The sequence below is a fragment of the Macrotis lagotis genome, chromosome 8 (genome assembly GCF_037893015.1).
Source record: "Macrotis lagotis isolate mMagLag1 chromosome 8, bilby.v1.9.chrom.fasta, whole genome shotgun sequence".
NCBI lineage: Eukaryota > Metazoa > Chordata > Mammalia > Peramelemorphia > Peramelidae > Macrotis > Macrotis lagotis.
Genome location: NC_133665.1, coordinates 72,726,990 through 72,748,815, shown reverse-complemented (window position 1 = coordinate 72,748,815; position 21,826 = coordinate 72,726,990). Strand labels below are relative to the sequence as shown.

Sequence of the window (21,826 nt, the reverse complement as noted above, 5' to 3'; positions counted from 1 at the left end):
TTGTACAATTGATTTCCTAAGACAGAAAATTAACATGTGAAAGTGCCATATAATGACAACATCCTAACTGAATAATGTTGTTTACTAATAATATGCACATTTGTTTATATGATAGTATCACATTCATTTTATTTTATTTTTATTTTTATTTAAGGCAATGGGGTTAAGAGTGGCTTGCCCAAGGTCGCACAGCTAGGCAATTATTAAGTGTCTGAGGCCGGATCCAAACACAGGTCCTCCTGATTCCAGAGCCTGTGCTTATCCAGTGTACCACTTAGCTGCCTCCTTTTATTTTATTTTTATTATTTTTTTAATATCACATTCATTTTTAAAAGTCGCAGAAAACACTTAAACAATGTGAATCCTGAATATTTAAGTGAACAGAAATGAAGGCACATTTTTCTCTAAGTCTACAATCTAGTCTAGTGCTTAATGTATGCATTAGTGGGACTTCTTGACAAATCACCTGTTAAATTTTAGGTGACAGCTTGTCATATATTAATTATAAATAATTGTAATATACGGCTATCATAATACATGCGACAAAAAAAATGGAAAAGGTAATTCCAATATATCCTTTGTGTTGTCCCTCTCACTTCTTACTCATTGCCAATTTTTTTTAAAGGCTCACTGTTTTGCATGGATTGGGATGATTCCAATGGCTAATGTAATGCCCCACTTTGCTAAAGAGTTTAATGGGAATGACCATTTGTCTCAGTTCTACTTTATAATCTCCAGCAGCCTGGCCAAAGGACAACAGCCCCATACTGAAATGTCCTCTAACACAACAAAATGCAGGTTAGGGTGAAATGCAGCATGGTATTGGCATCAAATCAGAACTTGACTTGAGTTCCAGTGGACCTTTTCCCAGTTATTCTATTTCTGAGTGCACCATCCTAAAAGCTGAGGACCATATTTTACAGAGAATAGAAGGCTTTTTTCATTTAAACAATAGTGTTTGTAATATGGAAATGATGAATCCTGAATAAAAATAGTGAAGTTCTTTTATGTTGAGAAAAGAGAGGATGTTTACATGGCCTGACACACACACACATACAAAAAAAATCAAATGTAGGAAGACTTAATAATAACTTCCTAAAGCAGCCTCAGCCCACAATGATCTGTTCCTTAATCAGAACTGTATCAGTATTTATTATGATTTTAGTTGTTTTCCTATTGTTCAGTTATGCACATCTTTGTTAAATACTGCCCTGAACTTGTCTGATCTTGGAGGATAGGCCTGACAGGGTCTGGGTAGTACTTAGACAGGAGGCCACCTAGAAATAGCAGATGCTAGAGACAGGAAACCTGGGTTCAAATCTTGTCTCTTAAATTTGCTAACCATGGTTAAGTTGCTCAATCTTTCTGAGAGCTTCAATAAGCTTTCTAAACATATGGATTTTAGAGTGGTAGCAATTTAGACCTGCATCCTTGGTGTTGGCACTCCCTCCATCCCCTGACACAGATCCCAATCCCTCCATATTTTAGGAAATGCTTTCCCTGTACATCAGTATTCTCCCACCTTAAATCATTTACCTGGGGGTCAAACTTTGAATTTGACCAACCTTTCATCTGGATTGAATCTTGGATAGTAGAGAAGATACATTCCACCTAGCCAACACTTCAAGTGTTTCTAGATTAGTAGGACTGTCAGATGATATAATGCACTGCAGTGTTTTCACTGCAAGAATCTAGGGTCACCTCCACATCTGCCCTCACACAATGGAAGTTCCTTGAAGGAAGGGACTATTTTGGTTTTGTATCCTCAGCCATAAAAATAAACACTTAAAATGAGAATATAAATCTATGAAATAGCGGAATTGCCAATTCTGCACTTGGCATTTCCATTTCTTTCCAAATGATGGGTCTGTTTCATTATCCCATTGAATTTTCCATGTTCTATTTGGTCATTTGTGATATTGTAAAGTTCATCTACTTGTCTAACCAACTCACTGTTTTAATAATTTTAAACTAATAACATATTGATAAAGATGACATCTTGCTTTTGTATACAATTTTATAATTTTGAAATTACTTTCATATACATTATCTCATTTGTTCCTTTCAGATGAAAATCAGTCACAGACACATTAAGTGAGTGTGTAACTCTGACCAACCCATCTCTTGTCCTCCATTCTGGATTTCATTCTCCTCATGTGTTAAAAGAAGTTAGGCTTAATGATCCCTATGGTTGGGAGCTAGGTGATGCAGTGGATAGAGCACCAGTCCTTCAGACCAGAAGTCCTGAGTTCAAATCCATTCTTAGAGAGGTAATAAACACCTAGCTGTTTGACCTTGGGAAAGTCAATTAACTCCATTGTTTTGCAAAAACAAAAAAAATGATCCCTATGGTTCCTCCTATCTCTATAAGTTTATCAGTCTAGATTTTTCTCAAGACCATATGATCACTCTCGAGGCTAAAGTTTTCAATGAAATTGAAATGCTAACTTAGAAGTAGCAGACTTCCTGAAACAATGCATTCAGTGCAAGCATCCTTTTTGAACTTGAGAGAGACCAATAATGTGTTTCACTGGATTATACTGAAGAGAAGGGTCTTTCTCAATCTTTTTCCTGGAAGACTTTGATGCAAGAGCTGGACAATCTGTTGATAGGGTTTAGGGAAGGTCACCTAATATTTATATAAAACCATCTGTGGGTTATAGATTTAAAGCTGGAATGGACCATACAATTCAATGAGGGTAATCAACTTGACCTCATTTTAGAGGCAGCTCTTACCATAGTGGATAGAGCACTGAGTCAGTAGTGAAGAAAACTTGGGTACAAATCTAGTCTCAGACACTTACTAGCTGTGTGAACCTGGACAAGTCTCTTGACTTTTCTATGCTTCAGGTTTTGTGAAGATGAAATGAAAAGCACTAAGCATATAGTGAGGGCTATGTAAATGTTTGGTCCCTCATGCTTCTCTACAGATAAGGAAAACAAGACTTGGAGAAGTTTAATTGACTTAATCAAGGTCACAAAGCTAGTCAGTCATGGAACTAGAATGGAAACCAAGGTCTTCTGGTCTCAAATTCTGTACTTATTCCATTAAATTAGTTGAAGCTATTCTTATGGCATAATAACTCCAGATATTGTTGTAGCAAATTGGGAAGCCTACCCCTGGAATAACTAAATTAAGGCATTTATTGCCTCCTTCTCTATGTTACATTTTCAATATTAGACTAGGAGGAGGTACAGAATAAGGGGGAAAAGTTGGTCAAGCCTCATCTGAAATAATGTGTTCATTTCTTGAAACATTTCATGGAAGACAGATGAAATAGATCTAGGAAAGCGCAATCAGAATGATAATAGAACTGGAGAAAATGCCATGTGAAGATCAATTGAAGGAATCAGGAATATTTAAAATGGAGAAGAGAGGACTGAAGACAATATAACTGTGCTCAAGTTTTTTGAAGGATTGTCACCTAAAAGAGGGATTAGATTAATCTGATTTGACACAGAGAACTGAATCAGGAGCAATAAAGAGGTGAATTTAGAGTTAATGTAAGAAAAATCTTCCTAAAATTAGTGAGATTAATCCAAAGCAGAATGGATCATCTGGGAAGTTAGTTCCCTCTCACTAGAGGACTCTAAGCAGAGTCTGGAGTTCAATTGATGGAGATGTCTTAGAAGGGATTCTCAGTCAGGCATGAATTAGATGGAATAGATGAACTGAGAGGTCCTACTAAATTTCTGATTTAGTGATTTTGGAGTTATCCCCCCCCCCATCTTCTGCTGTAGATAGATGATGGTTTGAAAATAGGGGTGGAAGTCACAGAGAGAAATCAGTGAATTCTGATCATCCCTTTATACTTGATTTTGAATAGGGAAAACTGCTACATTTTGTGGATATCAAAAATATTGTCAGGGAGAAAGCAATTATTCTGACTTGAGTGGTGACTGATTTGCAAGTTAATACTGGAGTTTGAGGGAATCCATATGAACCGTTAGGGAGGCAATACATGGATCTTGGGTAGCACATAGTTAGTCTTATGCTCTGCTTCATGCAACATTGATGTACAAAGAGAAATCCGAGAAGTGAAAAATCCCCCATTTGTTTGTTCTAGTAGTTCATAGATTAAAAAAAAAATAGATTTATTATGATTACCTACTGACACAAAGAACACAAGGAGGAGCCAAACTAGGCCACTTCTCCCCCCAACTGAATGGAAAAGTTAAACTTTAGTTTAAAAAATACATCATTCACACATGTGGTGTTGCTCAGAGGCACATGTAAGTAGTAAGGGATTACTAACCACCTTTCAGTGCCATTAAGATCAGTGACAAGACTGTGGTATCAAATAGGTATCCCTGGAAAGAAGTTAAGATGTTGGATTGTTAGGTAGAAACTGTAGTTTTGCCCCACCCCACCCCACCCCCAGACCTTTTCTCAGATACACTAAAATCTCCAGGAAGAAAAAAGTACTACGGTTTACATGAGTGTATGCAGTTTAGGTGAGGTAGGCAGGAAGAAAGTCTCTTTACTTCTATCCTGTTAGCCAAGTTTATTATAAAATTCTGGTAAGTGAATTGCCCAATTTGGCCTCCTAGTGCTATTTTTTCAACTGTTTAAGATTCAGTGAAGAATGAAGAAAAAAGATTCTTTCCACTTAGAATAAAATTGACCTCTTAGCTAGTAATACAAACACAGGCTACAATTGTTGGAACCAGTGAGCTTTTGGAGGAAATACAGGACTCCTTCACCATAAGGCTGTTCTGAGGAATACTTTTGCAACTCTTTACCTGGGTGTATTTCAAAAGAAAAGGCTTTGTAGTACTCTTCATAGGAGCTGGAGAGCACTGCATTTCCAATATTGTAAAATCAAGTGGTGTGAAAGAAACACACACACACACACACACACACGTTATGCCTGGGGTTCTGATTTCACACTTTATCCTTTTTTTCCCAAGTGACTTAAAGCAAGGGTCTTTAGTGCCATGGAAAATGCTCTCAAGGTGAAGTGCATGCAAGTCCCCAAACCATGCTTTGACAATATTATGATTATTTTTTTCTCCTTGAGCACGTTGGTGCCCCATCCAGTTATCTTGTGTTGGAAACAACCAAGCATGTGTCTAGGAGTGAATGAGTGAACGCTTTACAGAAGGTCCTTTCTGGCCTAGTAGATGGTTCTCAGGGAGTGACGTCACCCACCCCCTCCTCTTTGTGTCTGTGTGTGTCTGTGTGTGTGTGTGTGTGTGTGTGTGTGTGTGTGTGTGGTGTGGAGTGCCTCCTTTCTTCATCTCTCCAGCCTCTCCTTTTTTGCTCAGCTCTCTAGTCCTCCTCAGTCAGTCAGTCAGTCAGTGGTCCAGGTTCAGGGAGACGCTTCTGGGCTTCGGCGGAGCTTAGTCGTTCTGGCTCTGGCAAAGCCCCTTCCCGCACATGCACATACATGCAGTTACACATACAATGACAACAGCTTTGTCACACATGGACCACCAGGATCCCATAGGATATGTGCCACGTTAAGAGGATTTTAAGATCAGACAAACTAGCAAACAAAGAAGCATCTCCGGTCACTTTCTTCTTCTTCTTTTTTTTTTTTGGCTTCCCCTCCTCTAATTCTTTCTACAAATAGAACTGATTCTGCTAGCCCACCCTAGCATCGGGCTTTGATTCGATTCTTCCTTGGCATCCCTCTCCCCCCCCTTTTTCCCCACCTACCCCATCCTGCCCTCCCCATCTGTGAAATTTTCTCCCCCCCTTTTGTTTGCACCGCACTTTGGGGGGAGAGAGGAAGAGGCAGGGAGGGGAGCTCGGGGGGGGACCCACGGAGTTGCTATTTCTAGGCAGACTCTAGTAAAGAGGAAGAAGAACAAGAAAGAAGGAAAGCAGAGGAGGAGGAGGCGGAGGGAGGAGAGGCGAAGCGGAGCAGGACCCCACAGCCGGGAGGAGCAGAGCACCCCGGAGCGGGAGGAGAAACAGCAGCTGGAGCAGCAGCAGGAGCAGGAGCAGCAGCTTCGGCGGCGGCGGCGGCGGAGAAGAGGGAGCAGGAGGAGGAGGAGGAGAAACCGCCGCGGCAGGAGCGGGCTCCAGAGGAGAGGGAGGACGGCCCGGGAAGAGGAGGAGGAGGAGGAAGAGGAGGAGGAGGAGGAGGAGGAAAAAGGGGGCAGGGGTGGAGGGAGGGCGGGGGGACGCGCTCCTTTGGATGCCGGATTTCGGTTTTTTGGACTCACTCTCTGACTCTCTCACACTTCCCGGCTCTGGACCGGCAGCGCCGCACGAGGGCCGGCCGGCGGCTCGCACCGGGGCTCCCGCTGCTGTGGCCGGACTGGATTAAATTGGCCGCCGGGAGACAGCGGCGGGAGGAGGAAGAGGGAGCCGAGAGGAGGCGGCGGCGGCAGCGGCCAAGGAGGACAGAGAGGAGGGGGAGCCTCGGCGGTGGCACAGCTGCCGCCGCCGCCGCCGCCGCCGCCGCCGTGGCGGTGACTGGGGAGCAAACATGACCAGGTAATTCCCGCGGCTGCCCCTTCCCCCTCCTGCCTCCCCTCCCCACGGCCGACCCTTCTTTCTGGCTACTTCTGGCTTCCCCCCGCCGCCCGGCTCCGGGCGGCCGTCCGCTGCCCAGGCTGCCCCTGCTTGCACCTCCGGAGCGGTGTGTGTGAAGGGCGCCTGGCACTCCGGCACTGGCACCGGAGCGAGCGCACAGTTGGCTCAGCTGGGCCAGATGCTCCCCTGCACGCTGCCGCTGCCCCGCTTAGGTGTCTGTAGCTTTAGGAGAATGAGAGTGAAGTGTGTTAGTGTGTTACTGTGTGTGTGTCTGTGTGTGTTTAAATGAGAGAGAGAGAGAGAGAGAGAGAGAGAGAGAGAGAGAGAGAGAGAGAGAGAGCGATTGTATGTATATGTGTGTGAGGGTATGGGTGTTCGCCCCTCACTCAGGTTGGGACTGGGGAGGGGAGGGGGGGTACAAATCTCTCTCCTCCTCCCCACCTCCCCGACATTCTGCAACCGTGTGTTTAAAAAAGTCAATGGTGATTATGTTTGAAGGAGGGCTGGTTATTGTGAGGGGGCGATTCTTTCTTTTCTCTGAACTAGTGGGGAGAAGGAGAAATAGCAGGAATCAAAGTCAAAGCGGCTGCCATGGAGGAGGGGAGGGGGTTGTTGTGGAGACCTTAACCACACTGGAATCCAAGATCGTTGTCCTCGTACAGGAATTGGTTGGTTGTACACGAACACACAAACACACATAAACACACACACACACACACACAGTCATGATAAAGTGTATACATCAGAGGTGCAGAATGAATGTCTTAGGAGTCTGAGTTGTAAAGAAAGTGGAAAAAACTCACCAAATCAGCAAAATTCCATGCCTTCCTAGGGGGTTATTGTAGTGGTTTTATACATATAAGAAAAGTTGCTTTGTCTCTCTTTAGATCGCCTTTATTCTTTTATGACACTAATGGCAAAGGCTTTTTTCTTACCCTAAATGATATTTCTTTGAAAAAGAGGTGTGAGTCTGGTTTTCATCTATCAAGTTCTCTAGGATTCCAAACATCAGAAATGATCTCTAAAGCCAGAGACTATCATCCTTTATATCTTTTTTCCCCCTCCTCACACCTCTTAGTACTGGAATTTCTAAATTGCTTGGCTGTTTCTTTTGAACATTGTTGTGATTTTTCTGCCCTTCTAATTTCTCTTGGGCATGGCAAGATTCCATTGTTACTTAACAGGGTATATATAAGGTATTTCCCTTGCCTTATCTTTCCTGTTAAAAGTTTTGTTTGGTTTTGTTTGGTTTGTAATATGCCCAGAAGTCTACTGACAATACAGAACTAACCAAGGGTAAATTCATTTGGGGGAATTCTTTCAATTTCTGCTCCCACTTTTGCCACAGGACTTTTGCCATAGATTTGTTCTGTGAAAATGGTTAAATCCCTTTAAATTTATTCTGCATTTATCACCCCTGTGTGCCTTGGTGATTATATGGAAAGTTGTGGCAGTACACTGATACTTCTGACCTTGTTCTATCTCCAATTCCTTGTGTACACACCCACCACACAACTTTAGTGAAACCAGGTGTCGCTAGGACTTTAAAATAGCCTATCTTTAGGCAGAATACTAGTTTGAAGAGAAAGATTGGTTCCTGTGATAGATAATACAATGCTTAGCATTCTTTTTTTTTTTGTAAATAAAATCTGATGTACGTTACAGACAGACACGATTTTACTAAATTAACAGAAATAGATCAAAGATCTCAGTGTACTGTCAGGTTTTTTTTTATTTCTCACAGACTCTATTCTAAACCAAGCAACTGTAATTCTGTCTCTCCTCCATCCAATAATTATATACACTTTTCTTCTCCATGTAGCTAGCAATCCTTTGACATTTCTTGAATTCACCCTCCTAAGATCAGCCATTACTGTATTTTCTAGGTGTGAAATTGACAAGCTGGTCAGTTTCATAAAGCTGTCAAATTGTGTCCAGTAAAAAAAAAAATGCTAAAAGCTGTAAATGTGCTGGCATGGATTTTTTTCTTTTGTGAAGGAGAGAAAGCAAGGGGGGGTGGCAGATTGAGGGGTGTTATTGATTGGAGACTTTTTAGAAGAGTTTGCATTCTAATATTAGTTTTATTACTTTGCTCATGTGAGAAAGAAATTTATGTTTCTTTCCCCCAAGAAGTGATTATTATGTTTGAATCTATGGACATTAAATGTTGAAAGCATGCACTAAGTCTAAGATAGTTTGCCTTAAGAGGCTCTAAGACATTCATGGTAGTGTGTTTCCTATTCTGAGATGTTAGGAATGGTATTTTAAGAGGAAAAGAGTACATAGCTTTTCATTGAGATTTATTATATTTATATTTTTACATGTTATAATTAGTATTTTACTTTTTTAATTATAAAAAAGAAGTTTGTGAATTAAAACCATTGTATCTGTTACATAATCCAAATTCGAGTTAGATCTGTGCCACAAATGTGAATATGAAATAATGAAATGCTTATTGAACTTAATTGAACATGAAAAACAACTGTGAGGGAGAAAACTACAGAAAGTGTTAAATATAGAGAGTAATTGAAATTTGACTTTCAAGGTTGCTATGCATTTAAAGTCGGAAACATGTTAGAAACGAGAGCTGAGAGTAGGGATCCCCCTTCATCTGCTGTTATGTTTGCTGAACCACTAGGGGCCTGTATAACTGTTCTTATACAGTAGACACTATTAAATGTCATTAGAACATTTTAAAAATTCAAGTAGGCAATCCAAAAAAAAGTTATTTACCTTCTTGTTACTCTTATAATTCTTTAGCTTTATGAAAGTGATTGCCAGGTTTTTTTTTTAGTGATTACATACATACATGTATGTATGTGTGTATTAGGAATGTTTAACTACAGTTTTCCTAGGAGGAAAGGATATGGAAAGGGATGGATATTTTTGTGCAAATTCATATAGTTTCTCAGGAATCACATCTTTAAGCAAAATAGGAAGATTTGTAACACATGCTTTCTTGATTAAGCTGGTAGTAATGCCTTTTGCATAATGCAAGTATAAGGTTAAAGATAAATGAAAACAGAATTACTTTAAAGAAGATACAGACAGAGATGGATGCTGTATTTAAACTAACCTTACAAGTACTCTGTAAGTTTGCAAGTGTGGAGACTTTGAGACTATGAGTGAAGTTCAGTCAGCACTTATGGGACCTAGAGGGAAGATGTACCATGCATTTTTGAGTGTCAGTTTCACAAATTTAAAATCAACCAACCATGGTGATCTTGATAGACATTAGGCAATTAGGTCAAGTATACTTACACTATTCCTTTGTTGATTTTCAGTTTTTCAAACTGACAAGGAGGGTCATTTATAAAAGAGTGTAGTTGAGGAATTTACATATTGGATTTCCTTCGGAAAGAAGCTGATTTATCAAGTCATTAGACAATTCTATTTTAGAAGGAATTCTGAGAATAAATCAGAAATCACTAAGGTCATACAGATGGAAAATGTAATTTCGGGACACATCATTTCCAGTGGGATGTATGACTAAAAACATCTGACTTTTGTCACAGCACATAGTGTAGTTGTGGGTGGTCAGAGTTGAAATGTGCTGTCTCTTGTTTTGAAACATATTTCATACCTGCACCATTTTCTTTACCAGGGAAAGTCTATGATTTTTAAAAGAATAGTACTTAGAAAATTTTAGAGTTTTGAAAACTCTAAGTAATCTTCATTCATTGGCACCTGTTTAAGTTTCAGGGGTTTTGAAAAACCAAAGAAATGATGAATGTTTATTGCAATAATCTATTTAATCCCTAAAATATGTTTTCAGGAATTGTACTAGAAAAACACCCTGATTCAAAGAAATATGTAGTACTAAATTGGAAGAAAATAGTTTCCTGAATTTCATGGTATTTTAGAGTCCTTTATTGGGTAGGCATTTTAGAAAAGAAGAGCTAGCATTATTTTCCCCCTTTTGCTAGGCATATGACAAATTTATCATCTGTTTATGAAGGTGTTTACTTATATATTTAATTCTAATGGAGTTTGAATTGTTTGGAAAAGGACTTTTGAGGAAGCACCCTATTAAGTGTACAATTCAGAAGCCTGGAGCAAATTCGGCATTTAAAATATTTCTTCATATATTATCAATGATTGTCCAGATTGGAATAAAGGAGAAGTATTACCTTTTCTATGGGATTTGCCTGATTGAAGGATCTTCTACAGCATTTCTACTAAGAAGATCTGATGATGTAGAAAAGTATTGCTTAGAAATGGTTTGCTTGAAAATTCCACCCTTACTCACCCAGAGTCACCTGTTTAAGTTTCTGTACATTCCTTGAACTAGGGTACATCTATCAGGAGAGGTTCATTTAGCAATTCAGTTTCCTTACACATAATCTCATTTGCTTCTAAATACTGATTGGTTTGAAAACATAAGCCTGCTTTGCGGGGTTTTTTTTGCAATTAAAATATGCAAATTTTAGTCTTGCGGATTTTAACACAGTATTAATTTATCAATAGGGTGGGTTGAACAATCTGAGTTTCAGGAAGTGTTCCTTTTTAAATTAAATTTTCTTTCATTTGTCTACAGTTGAGGTTTTTAATTTTCTTTTTACTTATTCTTATCACAAATAGAATCAAATATATTTTCCTTGTGTTAAAAAAATCACAACTTTAGTGATATTAAATAGTAAATGCATTAAGACTTCAGCATTAATAGAATTTAAATAATAGCATCCTTAAAAAAAGTGGTGCAAGAACATTCCATTGATGAACTAGAATAGTTTCAACAAAGAATATTGCATTACATCAGATGACTCAATTTGCTGGTTTCTTATTGAATAAATACCTATTTGCCATATAGTTTGTATATATAAGATTGCAATATTCTTTGGTCTTATCATTTTTTTTCTTTTAGTTTCCTTTGTTTTTGTAGGGTAAATAATATGTTCTAAATGTCTACCATAGTTCAGGGTATAATATTTCATGTCATTATAATTGCATTGCTACCTATCTTGATTAACATATGTGCTTTCTCCTTCCACCCTGCTCCAAAGTGATTAGATTTTTTTCTTTTGGAAAATTATTTTGGAATTTTTATAAAGTTAAAAATATAAATATTTGAGAGTGATCAACATGCAGAAATTTAGGACTCAGAAGAATGCTAATTAATAGGACCACTAAGTTGCTATTCACACTCTACCTCTTGGACCTCATGGCCTAGAAGGAACACAGGAGGAAATCTTTGATTCACAACTGTTTTGACAAAATGATTTTCCTTTATTCTCATTTTTAAAGACCACTTATTGATGCACTCTCAAAAGGATGACAGTTGGATAAACCAGATCCGGTAACTCCATCCCTGATCTAGGTACACAGATTGAAATGAGAATACAGTGGGATTTGTCCCACAACTGCAACAAGCCTTGTTTTCCTTTCCAAAGGTTTCCTATTCCAAAAGTTTACTCTTTTGCTTTGGAATTCAGTCTCCCTATTTGGCACCATCCCATTTTGTGGGCTTCAATCTGAAGCTGGGCTTTTGCTATTAGTTGTTTGAATTCATTGACTGGAAATACACCTTACATTCTGCTTTTTCTTTGACATTCTGATTACAGTGTCAGAAGCTTTGTGACCTTTGTAATACAGTTGTTTAGTGAGTTTGAACACAGTAACTTGCCTGTTTCATAAAGTTGATTGAATTTAGAAATTCCTTATTCTCTTTTTTAACTGTTGTTAAGCTATAACTTAAGTTGTAACTCATTGATCTACAAGTCTGAGGTCCACAGGATCCTAGATAACCTTTTAAAAATTTTGAGAAATACAGATATCAATACAGTGGTATAATTTCATAAATATTCATAAAGTACCTACTGAGGTGCCTTCTTCTCTCAGGCTGATATTGCATATCGTGGTTTACACAAAGATTTGCAAATACATGAAATAACATTTCCCATACCCTCCATTTTATATCTGTCTTTTCCTTGTAGTGGATTCCCTCTAACTCTATCCCTAAGTTCTACCATCTCCTTGAAGCTTTCCTCTCCTAACTCTAGCCTTTAACAAATCCTTCAGTGTACACAGATAGGCCTCCTGAATCAGCTATTGAAAATCAATTATGATTTTTACACATTTACATGGATTCTATGTTTATCTGTTTTTCCTTTCAAATTAAATTTTTTAAAGTCTTCTAAGAGTAGAAACTATGCCTTTTCTAAAATATGTAATTGCCTGGTCCTAGAATAATTTTAACTGAGCTGCTTGAAAATGAAAACCCATTTGATATGGATTTTTTTATCTCCATATCATCTGTCTTTTGCCTATTAAAATGATTAAAGTAGATTTTTATTATTACCTATTTAGATATATTTGTTTAAATGTAGAAATTACTGCAACAAGAATAATTTGCTCAGTTTTACCCTCTTCCACTGAACAATGTGATCATCGTTAACAGTACTTTTCTTAAAAGTATATATTCAAAACATAGATTAGAACTTATTTTCTAATATGGAATATGAAAATGTATTATATTCTGGGGGAAAATCCAATATCATTACAATGTAGATTATATCTGATGCTGATCTGAAATTTGGTGAAAAGTTTTGAGGAAAGCAGTCAAGTAAAACCTAGAACTAAAAGTAAGACTTTTTTTTGAGGGGGGGTAAGTAGAGAGGGGAATCACAGTGTATCTTAGAAAGCTGCTTAGCACGTTGCCCAATGCAGCTGTCTTTCCCTGAAAGATTAGGTTTCAAAAGCAATGATGGATGTTGGATGCCTGGAGCCAGTTGTGAGGTTTGCTCTGAGGTCAACAGTACTGATGGAGGATAGGAATTTACTGCCTTCTGTCTCTATGTAAGATCAACCCATATAATTTCAAAGGGAAAAAAATGAGACTGGACACATAAGAGTACTGAGATAATGTTCCAGTATAGGTCAAAAACATTTGTTTTAAAAGTTTAAAATAGATTATCATCTCCTCATCCCCTTCACCCTCAAATAAATGAGTATATATTATTCTTTTTTAATACAAATATGGCATACTTTATTAGCATATTGAAATACTAATTTATATTTTAAAAACTTAGATGAGGAATGATTTCTATAAATTCATATTGATGAGGCAAGAAATCAATAAGTATTTATTAGCTGCCTCATATAATCTAAGTTTTGTGCTTAGGATTGGTGATATGAGGAAAATAGCAAAAAAAAAAAAAAGACCATTGCCTGCTCTCAAGAAGATTACATTCTTATAGGAAGAGTACTTCATAAACACATATACAAAAAGCTTTCAAATCAGAAACATGGTGACCTTGGAAGGGAAAGGACTGGCAGTAGGTCCAGAAAAGGTATCAGGTTGAAGAAGCTGGTGCTTGTGCTTCATCCTGAAGGATTCCAGGGTTGCTTGAAAGTGGAGGTGAGGAATAAGAGTGTTATAGGCATGAGAGAATACCAATGTAAAGGTATGCAGATGGGAGAATGTAAAGAGGAGGAGTAGGCCGTAGAGGTTGAACTTCAAAACAATGAATAAGAAGACTGAGAAGGGAGCAAAGACTTGGTTTATAAAGAGCTTCAACTGTGAGGAATTAGAGGGATTTTTATTTGATTCCAGAGGTAATAGGGACCCTGGAGTTTAGTGAATGGAGAGGTGACTTGGTCAAACCTGTGCTTTAGGAAAATCAACTTTGAGAGTTTTAAGAAAGATGGATTAGAGAAGGGAAAGACTTGAAACAAGGGAGACCATATAGGAAACTGTTGCAGTTAATTCAAAGGAAAGGTGCTGAGGACCTGAACTAGCATGGTAGTCTAATAAGGAAAGAAAAGTCCATTTAAGTGAGAAATGTAATTAGACTTAGACAAAGCAAGATTTTAGAAGTGAACAGAGATATAAAGTGAGGAAGAATGAGAAGCTGAAGCTAACACCAATGTTGCAATTTAGTGAATCTTTCTAAAATATTTGACTTAATGGAAGAAAATAAATAAAAGATCATTTATTTGGATGATCCTAAAATATTAAATTTCTTTGCCACCCAAATTGACTCTTTAATTACTTTTTGACTCAGGCTAGAAATGATTAACATATAGACAGGCATGGGGGGGTACATGGTTTTGGGGGAGGTATGGGAAATCATAGAAGGACCTCCAATAAATTATAGTTCATATATATAAATGCCTTTTTTTCCATACCATCTTTGACCTATGCTTTAGGTGCATCTGGAAAAATATGAATGTACTGAATGTACAACAAGTATTCAATTCTGGTATTTCTCTGATGATCATAAGGAAAAAAGTAATAGGAAAAGGTCATTATCCCCTCATTTTTTTGGAATTTGCAAACATGATACTTAAAAATGTATTTTCCCCGGTAACAATTCAATAAACTATACCTGCTGATATGATGCTTCGGATCTAATTCTGGTGCTGTGTTTTTGACCATGGGCTAGAGTTGGAAGTGACCTGCTGAGAGGATCTGGGCCAGCCTCCTGCCTTTAGGTCAGGCAAAAGAAAAACCAAAATACTCAGAACAAATAGTTTCCTAATTTTTTCTTAACTATCTCAAGGGATGAAGACTCCAAAGTCTAGCTCAGTACTCCAGATATACCAGCTTCCTATGCAGCAGATTTTATTGACAGTTTCAGGTCACAGTCAAACATCTTTATAGATGAAACAGAAGCCAGAGCCCAGAAGGGCACAGTGCCTCCTAAGAAAAACTCAAATACTTTACAGTGGTCATCATTTGGGAAGCAGATTATAGGATAATGATAAAAGGAGAAGCAGGGACACAAGGCAACAAATCAAATCAATGAGCATTTAGCTAGGTGGTATGGTGGCTAGAGCTCTGGGTCTAGAGTCAGAAAAACATGAGTTCTAATATGATGTCAAACATATTTAGTGACCATATGACCCTGAGAAAGCCACTTAATCTTTCTTTATCTACCTATCTCAGTTACCTTAATTATAATTATCTCAGGGGGTTATTATGAGGATCAATGAGTTAATATTTATAAAGATTTTAGCACAATGTCTAGCACATAGTTTGTGTTAAGGGGGAGGAGGAGAGGCTATGGAATAAAAAAGTAGAAAGAAAAAAACAGCTCCTATAATGTTCAAACAACTATGTACAAATGGAATACATACAGGAGGGAAGTTATCACAGAGAGAAAGTTCTAACTTTAAAGGGGATTGTAAAAGGCTCTTATCTAGAGGGTAGGACTTTTAACTGGGTCTTATAGGAAGCCAGGACAGTCAAGGGATGGAGATGAGACTTAAGATAATTACAGGCATGGGGGAACAGTCGATGAAAATGCTCAGTTAGGAGATGGCATGTTTTGTGTAAACAACATAAGGAGATTGATCTTAATTAATCAATTTGTGTGGAAGAGTAAGAGTAAGTAAGGTGTAAGAAGACAAAAATGTAGGAAGGGATCAGGTTATGATGGGCCTTAAAAGTCAAACAAGATTTTTTTTTATATTTGATATCAATTGGAGCCAATAGTTACATAAATTGGGGAAGGGTGGTGGTGAAAAGGTGACACTTGAGGAAGATCAGTTTGCCTTCTGATAGTGAATTGGAGTGAAGAAAGATTTGAGGACAGCAAACAAGAATTAGAAATAGTGTGGTACTTCTTCTAACCCAAAGGCTCACATGTCCTTCAGAAACAGGTGCAGAGGTCAAAGGTTATTAAATGGAATACTTAAATGTCAATTTTTTCCTCAAATTTCTGGTATTCATATCTTTGCTTGTAACAGTAGATTAGAAAATCAGGTTACTGCTATTAGAAAATTGGCCCAGATGAACTCTCAAGTTTCCTTCCAGCTCTAAAAGTCCACTATCTTCCTTTACCCAGAACTTGAGTTGTCCTGTAACTATGAGAGTTAAGGTTGTTAAATGCAAATGCCTTTATATAGAAAAGTCTCTGAAATCTCAGGCAGACTGTTTCACAGGTGCCCAACAGGTAAGGAATCAGAAGCATTTTGATAAAGAGGAATATATATCCAGCAGGGATATCTGAAGAGCAGCAGTCCATCAAAGCAATGGCATTATGCCAAGTGACTGATATGCATTCTATTTGTTGGCAGCTTGCCTACATAATTTTACTTGAAAAACTTGCATCAATTAAAGTAAGACATTTCAAGTACTACATGTTTTCATTTCCCAATTAATTTCATAATCAATAACATATGGATAATTTGATTAGTTTTTCATTTTAACCTATTTTAAAAGAATGTGGTATTTTTTTCTCAAGCTATCATATGCATCAGTGGTGTATTTCTGATTAATCACAGCTTTACAAATAGCAAAGTACATGTTGCTAGGTTTGTTTGATGACTTGGAAAATTATTTTGTACTTGACATAAGGAACCCTGAAGATTTTTATCAGAGATAACTGCATAATATAATATTAATTCAGAAAAAAAAATGATGGCATTTTTACCTTAAAAGTAGGTGTTGTTTTTCTTTTAGTGTTTCTGAGATATCTCTTCAGACAAATGCACATTCTATGGGATTCTTTATGATGCTTTTAACACTATGTCTGATTTCTTAAATCATTACATTGGTCTTGGCCTATAAACTCCTAACCTACAGAAACAGTGGAATGAGCACTGGTTATATATGTCTTAAATGTATGTCTCAATCTTTTTGGCTTCTAGTTTCCTCACCTATAAAATGATGCCTTGATCTCTGAAGTCCCTTCTACTTTTAATTTGGATAATTCCCTAAATTTACTGTGTGGCAGTAGCAAAATTTTTAGCCAGTTTGAACCTCAGTTTGTTCATCGCTGATGTGGGAATACTAACAATTGTACCACTTTATCACAAGGGTATTTTGGAGGAAGCACTTATGCACATTTTAATAATCTACAGAAATGAGGTGTTTATTGTCATTGTCTTTATTTTCATTCAATATGTAAAACAAGCAACCATGAAAAATATGCTCTTTGGTAGGGTTGCTCATGAGCTAATCAGTTAATAATTATTTCAAGAAATGTTATTACGCAGATCCAATAGCCAAATGTGAAACTGTTTGCCATATACATTTGAATTGTTTATGAAGGTATGGATGAAGACTTTTATTTTTACCTGAAGGAAATTAGAACTTTAGGTTGTATCTAAGACTGAGATTTGTTTTTTTTTTAATTTATGAGTTAGATTCTATTTCTCATTAAGTTAAAGTATGAAATTATTTTAAATGTGCAAAATGAATTTAATTTCTTATTTTGTGAATGCTTTATTGTTTTAAGAATGTTTCAAATAGCTGCTATTGATGAGGTCAGTCAGAGAATTAGAGGGTATTTTATTAATAAAATGATGGTGAGCATATTTTGGAGAGTCTCAGTCAATGGGATGGTTATATGAACCCTGAACAGTGAGGTAATTTTAGATTATTGATTATTGATTTATAGAATTTTAGAGTAGGAAGGAAACTTAGAGATCTTTTAATCCAGAGCTTCTTTTTTAAAAAATATATTTAAGGCAATGGGGTTAAGTGGCTTACCCAAGGTCACACAGCTAGGTGATTATTAAATGTCTGAGGCTGGACTTGAACTCAGGTCCTCCTGAGTCCAGGGCCAGTGTTCTATCCATTGAGCCACCCAGCTTCCCCCAATCCAGGGTTTCTTAATGTTTTTTTGTTTGTTTGTTTCATGGTTCCCTTTGACATTCTGTTGAAGTACTCAGACCCCTACTCAGAATGATTTTAAAGTTTTTTTAAAAATTATGGGATTATAAAGGAAACAAATTCTACTGAAATAGTTATCATTTTTTTTGAAAATTACAATTCTTCACAAAAAGGAGGGGCAGCTATGTGGCCCAATGAGTAGACAAGTGGCCTTGGAGTCAGGAGGACCTGAGTTCAAATCCTACCTCAGTCACTTGACACTGACTAGGTGTGTGACCTTGGGCAAGTCACTTAACCCCAATTGCCTCACCAAAAAAAAAAAAGAAAGAAAAGAAAAAACACAAATTCTTGGACAGTAGTAGTCATAGCAAAGCAGTGTAGGAATTGTCCAGTGGGGATGTTCATATCTCTTATTCAAGTGGAATTATAGATATTTTCTTTAGTCTTGTACTAAACACAGTAAGGCCTGCAGTATTCAGTACTTGCTTTGTTAGGAATAGGAGCACTGAGTGGCATGAAGACACAGTCTTGTTCTGTGCCAGCTGGTGAGGGAATGGTTGTGCTATGCTGGTTAGTGTGGTTAAAGATATAACTCTAGAAACATTACAACTAAACCACTGGTATGGTAGTAACCTGATATTTTCTGCCATGAGATATTAAAAACTACAGTTTCAGAGTCAATTGGCTTTGGTGTTTATCAAGGCAGTGTGGTATCTTGGATAGATCCTGGTCTTAAAGAGTCAAGGTGACTCAGGTCCCTAGCCCATGTCAGATTCTTTTAACCCAGTGACTCTGGACAAATCATTTGACTTTATTTTCCTTATCTGCAAAATTGAGGTGCTCATAGTTATCCTTTAATAAATGTTTGATGATTAATTGATCAGATATATAAGATCCAAAACTCTGGGCATTTTCACACAGGCTGTCCCTTAATTGTCTCCATTCTCACCCGAGTGAGTCATTCTTCTTGACTTCCCTATCTCCTGTTAGTTCTCAATTAACGTTGTACCTTCTCTAAGAATTCTTTCTTGGTCCTCCTTCATGTTAGTTCTTTCCCTCAGTTACCTCCATGTTATAATGTGTGCATACAGGTACACACATATATGAATACACACATGTGTCTATTCATACACATATATGAATATGCACACATGCACACACAGTTTTTCCATGTTGTTTTAACATACAATGTAAGTTCCTTGAGGGTAGGGAATTCCCACTATTTTTTCTTTTTTTAAAAAAAGTATATATATTTAGGGGGAGGTGAGGTGGTGCAGTGTATAGAGCACTAGCCCTGGAGTCAGGAGTACCTGAGTTCAAATCTTAATAATAAAATAATAATAAAATAATAAAATAAGACACTTAATAATTACCTAGCTGTGTGGCCTTGGGCAAGCCACTTAACCCTGTCTGCCTTGCAAAAACCTTAATTATATATATATATATATATATATATATATATATATATATATATATATATATTCAGCAGCACTTGGCTAAGCACATAGTATTGATGAAATACTTTTTAAATTTGTCTTGACTGGCTAATTGATTTGCCAGGGTATGGTGAAATTAAGAAATAAAAATAATTGAAGAAATAAACTAATAAGTGAAGAAATAAACTAATAGCTAAGAAACTGCCTCTTGAACAAAACCAAGCCAGCAGAGCAAAGTTTCTTAATTTGAGATCTATTGACTTTAAGAGTGTCTGTGAACTTGACTATCGATTTCAATATAATTGGTTTCAATTGTAATCTTTTTCATTTTATTTTATGCATTTAAGAGGATTCTTCTGATGAGTGGACCGATAAGTTTCACCAAATGTTCAAGGGGGTCCCTGATGTATTAACAATTAAAATGACAGTGTTACTGGTAAAGTTTCTAACTCTAGGAGAGAGTGCTGTATGGATTTTTGTTCAGTTTTTTTGTTCCTAATTTTAATATTGACTTTGTAAAGCATGCATTTCCAACAAATACCATGTTTCCTATTTCATCATTTCCATATTTCTAGTATGTTTTAAATTCCTGTAGTATGTAAATTACTTAAGGGCTGGGGATGTTTTATTTATGCCTTTTGTCCCCAATTCCTAGCAGAGTCCCTGGCACAAGTTCTTAATAAATGCTTATTGATTGATTTGATTAAATTATAATATTCTGTAACCTTGGTCACAGACTGAGATTTCTAAACTCTTTGGATAGCTATCCTCATGTTAATTTCCCATCGGGAAGGAAAGTTGCTCAGACTATAGCATTCATTGAATGTTCCAGTAAATAACGAATCATAATAGAAGAAAGTTATAATGTTTAATTTTTTATCCAGGTTTGGCAGTTAAACCCCACAGTTAGTTGCTCTCATGCCATTTTATGTGATCTATCATATAATATGGTTCTAAGCTAGGATTTGGCTATTATTAAATCATATGCTGCATTATCTTTAATAACTAAACTTGATAAAGAGGACAAATTATACTGTACAGATGGCTAATTTCAGTCAGAAACTTTTTAGAATGTGCAGCATTTTGTGAAATTTTCAGTGTGTTTTATTTCAAAGAATTTTTACAATTTAGCATCTGTTTTCAGAGACTACATCCAAATATTTCTTTAATCATCAGTCACTTAGTGATGGATGCTGATATTAAAAAAGTATATATTAAATAAAAGTAATAAAATGTGATTGTTTTTTAAAAATCAAATAAAAGCCCATAATTTTATTTCTAATTAAGTTCCTATGAAATGAACCATTTATTCTAAGAATGACAGACATCTAACAAGGATTATTCATTTGTCAAAAACCATTCTGTCCTTTATAAATAACTCTTTAGAAAAATAAAAGTGTATGGTCACAACCATGCATAATAATGCTATCAATAACAACTTGGAAATATAATTGTAAAGGCATTTGGAAACAAAATCTTTTTTTAATATTTAACAGGCTTTAAAAATAAAATACTACAACAAAGTGCTTTTCATTGCTACAACTAGAATTCAAACTGAATACTTTAGTGTACAAGGTTAGAAAAAAATATCACATTTTACCAATTCTCCCTAATTTCCTGACCCAGAGATTTACATAGTCCCTACCATTCTCAATGAAACTGATAGATATTTATACACTTTAGAATCTTCATGCACAAAAATATATATATATATGTGTATATATACATATATATGTACACCCTTGAATTATATGTTGATGTATTTATGCATATACATATGTATCCCCAAATATATACACAAACATATACTTCCAGGAAGTGTACATATATATATATATATGTATATATATATATTTATAGATATGTAGCTACATATCTATATTTATAAGCATATACATATAATGTGCACATTTGCCTTTGTGTGTGTGTGTGTGTGTGTGTGTGTGTGTGTGTCTATTGTTTGCTTCAAGGAATCCCTCAGTGTGGATAATTCCTCCAGTAAAGATCATTTCTCATGAAATTGTCTTCATAAGTTGCTGTGATGGAAAACAATTCTTTTGCACATGACCAAATATCCCCCCTGCTGAGTCCCTGCAAACATAGACTGATCTCTGGGCGGCAGAAACAGCTGTATGAACAAGAACATCCTGGAAACCTTTTCAGCTTATTTGGGTCTGCCAATGCTCCCTTTGTTCCTTGAGGATCATGGTCCATATTCATCATATAAGAAGACATTAAAGTAGGATTTTAGTGGATAAAATTTCGGAGCATGTATCCATAGATATATAGCAAAATCTTAGTATTTTAAAACAATGATCTTCAGGAGAAAAAAAGGTCTAGCCT

The 21,826-nt window shown here is 36.8% G+C and overlaps 1 protein-coding gene across 4 annotated transcripts in view; it reads left to right on the top strand.

Annotated features, from left to right (window-relative positions):
• The first annotated feature begins 6,385 nt into the window (after positions 1-6,385).
• PTPRD (protein tyrosine phosphatase receptor type D) overlaps positions 6,386-21,826 on the top strand; it is a 604,004-nt gene continuing 588,563 nt past the window's right edge. For all 4 annotated transcript variants that reach the window (XM_074197507.1, XM_074197506.1, XM_074197505.1 and 1 more), the window contains exon 1: positions 6,386-6,448. The gene's annotated coding sequence lies outside the window, so the exon portion shown is untranslated. The remainder of the gene's footprint in view (positions 6,449-21,826) is intronic.